At 44.5% G+C, this 6,000-nt stretch overlaps 1 protein-coding gene across 2 annotated transcripts in view; it reads left to right on the top strand.

Annotated features, from left to right (window-relative positions):
- The window catches only part of sugct (succinyl-CoA:glutarate-CoA transferase), a 64,672-nt gene that overhangs the window by 50,679 nt on the left and 7,993 nt on the right, over positions 1-6,000 (top strand). The gene's annotated exons all lie outside the window — the stretch shown is intronic.

Here is a 6,000-nt window from a genome sequence, read left to right on the forward strand (position 1 = left end):
CCGAGCTCGTGAGCAGATGTTTGACAAACAGGATCTCGTACGTGAGACGAGGTTATGAGGACGCCGGAGCTGCGAGCTCAGATGTGGCTCCGGGTTTTGGAAAATAAGTCAGTAAGAGTTTGGATCATGTTGTGGGAACAGGTTTGTTTTTCACCTCAGAACCAAAAGTCGAGCATTGAATGTGAAAGAACACGTAAACACGTGACGTCGCGCCACGCCGGCCTGCCCGCTGCCGTGGAAACGTCTCCACATGTACTCAGAATGTTTTCCTGCACTCACATTCCCTAAAAAATGACAAATTCCACATTTAATGAAGAGCTGAAGAGGACAGATGGAGCCGGAGAGGATGTGATGGGAGGCAGACGTGAGGAGCTTCATATTTCATGCACAGTGTTATCATGTAAGCAGCCGTGTGTGCATCGCTCTGCAATATTCTGCTTCTCTGCTCTGATCTAATTTAACGTATGGATCTGGTTTTTGTAATAAACACCAATAAGCTGACACGTTAGTGCCTGCAGGCCATCGTGATCCATCACGCAGGAACATCTGATGTAGCGGGGACATAGTAACGTGTTTATGTGTAACACATACATACGTGTATGGAGATGAGTAACCATGTATGCAGCAGTATAGCCTCGAGTCCAGGCTGAGATGTCATCCATCTTTGGTTTGGGGAGGAGGAGGAGACGTCAAACAGCAAAGGAGGCGTCAGAGACTTCACGGGAGTCGGAGGTGTTGTGTTAGAAATGAAAAGCAGGATCATTCTCACCTCCATGAGAAGAATACAAACACGTTTTTAAAAAGAAGACGTGAGCAGCGTCCTGGAAGCAGCAGAAGTCTTTTCTCAGCAGACTCCTCTGCTCAGGTTTCACCACATCACTAACTGATGCCTGAATCACACCTCTGCATTCAGTCCGAGTGTGGAGTGTCTCCAGTGGTGGCGTTACACATGAGTCGCTGGTTCGATTCCAGCCAGAGACACAAAACCATAAAAGTCTCCATCAGACATGCAGAGCGAGGGAAGAGGCTGTACAACCACAGTGCCGCCAACGCCGCTGCACACATTTATACAGGTGTCACCGCTGAGGTCGTTCTGTTCGTTCTTTTCCTCGTGATTCAAAAAACAGCAGCAGAAGAAGAGAGACGGACATGGAGCAAAGAGCAGGGCTGAACGGTGTTTGTGGGCCGTGTGATGTGACCTGTAGTTATAGCAGTAACCTACACTGCTATAGATGTGACCTGTAGTTATAGCAGTAACCTACACCGCTATAGATGTGACCTGTAGTTGTAGCAGTAACCTACACGGCGTAGATGTGACCTGTAGTTATAGCAGTAACCTACGCTGCTATAGATGTGACCTGTAGTTATAGCAGTAACCTACGCTGCTATAGATGTGACCTGTAGTTATAGCAGTAACCTACGCCGCTATAGATGTGACCTGTAGTTGTAGCAGTAACCTACACCGCTATAGATGTGACCTGTAGTTGTAGCAGTAACCTACACTGCATAGATGTGACCTGTAGTTATAGCAGTAACCTACACTGCTATAGATGTGACCTGTAGTTATAGCAGTAACCTACGCTGCTATAGATGTGACCTGTAGTTATAGCAGTAACCTACGCCGCTATAGATGTGACCTGTAGTTGTAGCAGTAACCTACGCTGCTATAGATGTGACCTGTAGTTATAGCAGTAACCTACGCCGCTATAGATGTGACCTGTAGTTGTAGCAGTAACCTACACCGCTATAGATGTGACCTGTAGTTGTAGCAGTAACCTACACCGCTATAGATGTGACCTGTAGTTGTAGCAGTAACCTACACCGCTATAGATGTGACCTGTAGTTGTAGCAGTAACCTACACCGCTATAGATGTGACCTGTAGTTGTAGCAGTAACCTACACCGCTATAGATGTGACCTGTAGTTATAGCAGTAACCTACACCGCTATAGATGTGACCTGTAGTTATAGCAGTAACCTACGCCGCTATAGATGTGACCTGTAGTTGTAGCAGTAACCTACACCGCTATAGATGTGACCTGTAGTTGTAGCAGTAACCTACACTGCATAGATGTGACCTGTAGTTATAGCAGTAACCTACACTGCTATAGATGTGACCTGTAGTTATAGCAGTAACCTACACTGCATAGATGTGACCTGTAGTTATAGCAGTAACCTACGCCGCTATAGATGTGACCTGTAGTTGTAGCAGTAACCTACACCGCTATAGATGTGACCTGTAGTTATAGCAGTAACCTACACCGCTATAGATGTGACCTGTAGTTATAGCAGTAACCTACGCCGCTATAGATGTGACCTGTAGTTATAGCAGTAACCTACACCGCTATAGATGTGACCTTATAGCAGTAACCTACGCCGCTATAGATGTGACCTGTAGTTGTAGCAGTAACCTACACCGCTATAGATGTGACCTGTAGTTGTAGCAGTAACCTACACTGCATAGATGTGACCTGTAGTTATAGCAGTAACCTACACTGCTATAGATGTGACCTGTAGTTATAGCAGTAACCTACACTGCATAGATGTGACCTGTAGTTGTAGCAGTGTAGGTTACGCGTTGCTCCCCAACCCGTTCTCACTCCCAAAGCGTAACATTTTACGCTAGGTGACAAATCGTCACCATATTACGTTTTCGGCTACCCACCACGTTCCTAAATGACGACCTCGGAAAAAGAGGAAATATGAGAACCGTCTGGACTGAACCTACACATGTTCGCTCTTTTTCTTCAAATTGCTTAGAAACACGCTATTTAACATCATTAAAGTCCTGGTTAAGGTCAGGAATAAGGTTATGGTCAGGGCTAGGGATAAGGTTAGGTTTAGGGCTGGAATACAGGGCTGGAACGTCTACTACCGCGGGAGCGTCATTGCACTGGATTCCAGCCATAACCCGCCGCGTACCATAAGAACGCCGAAGGTCTCCTTTCGCGTTCCTCAGGAACGCCGCGGGACGTGACAAAACGTCGACATGTTACGCCTCGGGAGTGAGAACGCTCTGTGCTCCCACTTACTGAAGTTTCTATTCATCTCCAATAAATCTGAGAGCCCAGGCTCCGATCAGATCTGACGTCACACACTAACACCACACAGACACACACAGACTCTCATTTCTCTTTTGGATGAAGTGAAATTTTAAATGAAGGATGAATGGTGCAATTTGCTGAGCCCAGTGAAATCAGGGTTGGTGTTCCTGATGTGACGGCTCAGGCCTGAGAGCACATTTACATTCTTCCTCGTCCTCTTCCTCTTCCACGGGAAATCATTTAGACTTTCTGCCACATTCACCGATGTTCGTCAGTCTGTCCTGTTCCTTTTTTTAGCTCCCTGATAAAAGATTCGTCTGCCTGCTCTGCCGGGACTTCCAGGTCAGCGAGCCCCGAATGCAGGTCGGGACAACACAGAGAGTCTGACAGCCGAGAGCTTCACTTTCACTTTCATTTGAGAAACTTTCCTTTCTTTCCGCTGCGCGCTGGATTTTCTCTGATCCATTTTCGTGCCTGTGTCAGTGTGACATCCTGCTGCGACAGGTCGAGGTAACACCTGATGGATGTGCTCTGCAGTGGGCTGAGGCGAGGCACAGTGCCTGTCAGGGTTATTAGACAAGTTGTAAATAGACGACATGAATCCATATTTATTCCCAGTACAACAAAAACACATTAAAGGTAGAAACTGTGAAATGTTTAACAGACATGAGCTGATTTTGAGTTTGACCCATGTGACCGAGCTGCTGACAGTTGATCAGCTGCTTCCTGTCCCAACTTTATTCAAACTCAAAATGAGCTCATGTGTTTCCTAACATGGTACGGTTTCTCATTTTAAAGACTTTACATGTTTTCTATGTTCTGCTGTGAAACACAAAGACCCAATTTATTCAGCATTACAGATGCGTTTCAAAAATAAAAGCCGATGGAAGAAATCAGGGTCTGCACCCTGATCGAAACATGGAAATCTAATGGAAAGGATGCAAGGCCCCTGAAACAGCCTCGGTTCATAGAGGTGATGAAGGTCGTTAAGGGTGCACTGGAAAGTACACATAATTGATCACAATGAAATATCAATGAGATGTGCTCTTTAAAAAGAAAGGCAGACGGTGTGTGGGCGCTAAAGGTTAACCTTTCACCCAGGTTCAGTCTTTTTTTTTAATCTCTCCACGGCTGAACCCCTAATGCGTCAGTCGAAGTGTGTCCACATTTCTACACGTTGTACATGCAGGTGGAGGGACAGGAGGCCTCACCTCATCATCGCCCTGACTGCACCGTGTTTCTGCAGGTTTCCTTCCTCCACCAACACTCCTCACACAGAAACTCTGCAGATTCACACTCTGAGTTTTAATCTACAGGGTGGGCCATTTCTATGGATACACCGTAATAACATGGGAATGGTTGGTGATATTGAAGTCCTGTTTGTGGCACATTAGTATATGTGAGGGGGAAACTCCTCAAGATGGGTGGTGACCATGAGGGCCATTTAGAAGTCGGCTACCCTGTACAACAATGTCAAAAACAAAATGTACAGGATGTCTGAAGGTTGATAAATGTGTGTGCAGTAGGGCAGCCATGTTGTTGGTCACATGATGTCATTAAACTAGGGCTGGGTTTTGATTATCGATTTATTGATTAAAATTGATTCTAGCTTGGATAACGTGATATCGATTGAATAAATCCTGAATCGATTTTTAAATATTAATTTATTTTGCCCGAAACGCCAGAATCTCAGATTAAACCTCACAAAATTTCAACAACCACCAAACAGCTAAAACAGTAAATGAGAGCAGGAACACAGCGAAGACGTAAACACACAGCACGGAGCAGCCGACGGATCAGAATCAGTGACCTTTCAGCCCTGACGGGGTGTCTGTGTATGCGCCTTTAAGATTTAGTCAAGTTTAACATCCTGTGTGGGTCACATTTGGCTAGTTTTAACTTTTGAGTAAACGTTATCCTTTTAGCCTGAACTTTGATGACAGTTTTTTGTACAGTGAAGCTGTTCAAATGGACTTCAGATCATGGAGAAGGTCTAGTCCCTGTCAGGACTCTTGCTGCAGCATTTTGGATTAGCTGAAGGCTTTTCAGGGAGTTTTTTAGGACTTCCTGATAATAATGAATTACAGTCGTCCAGCCTGGAAGTAATAAATGCATGAACTAGTTTTTCAGCGTCACTCTGAGACAGGATAGTTCTAACTTTAGAGATGTTGCACAAATGGAAGAAAGCAGTCTTACATATTTGTTTAATATGTGCGTTGAAGGACATGTCCTGGTCAAACATGACTCCAAGGTTCCTCACAGTGTTACTGGAGGCCAAGGTAATGCCATCCAGAGTAAGAATCTGCTTAGATACCATATTTCTAAGCTTTTCAGGGCCGAGTACAATAACCTCAGCTTGATCTGAATTAAGAAGCAGAAAGTTAGCGGCCATCCAGGTCTTTATGTCTTTAAGACATTCCTGCAGGTTAACTCATTGGTGTGTGTTATCTGGCTTCATGCACAGATAGAGCTGGGTGTCATCTGTATGCTATGACTTCTGATGTCTAATAATAATAAGTCCTCTGTTGGGGCTGTGAGAAAATAATCTAACAGTAAGGAGTTAGAATCCATTTATTCTGAGCTGGATGAGATTAGACTGAGATTAAAGCAGAGGAGTGAGAGGTCCGGACATAATAGTGTGTGCAGTCTGTGCGTTGAATGCAGACTAATTGTAAGTGTTTGTTAAGATTGAATTACTGTTTATAATTGTCAGTGGTTGTCATGAAGACTTGTGTGTGATAAAGACGTGAGGATGGTGTTTAACAGCTGTGTAATAAATCCCAACAGTGCCAGGACATTACGCCTGTTATGTGTTCAGGTGAAACAGGATGTGGTGGTAATAAATGTTTCTCCACAAAAATGAGTTTTATAAGACTAAATTCTCTCCCTGCTGGCTCAGACTTTAATCAAGGATTAATGATCCATTATTGATGTCAGAAATGTTCTTTAAACATTCTG

Source organism: Simochromis diagramma, unplaced genomic scaffold (assembly GCF_900408965.1).
Source record: "Simochromis diagramma unplaced genomic scaffold, fSimDia1.1 OVJJ01000367.1, whole genome shotgun sequence".
NCBI classification, from domain to species: domain Eukaryota; kingdom Metazoa; phylum Chordata; class Actinopteri; order Cichliformes; family Cichlidae; genus Simochromis; species Simochromis diagramma.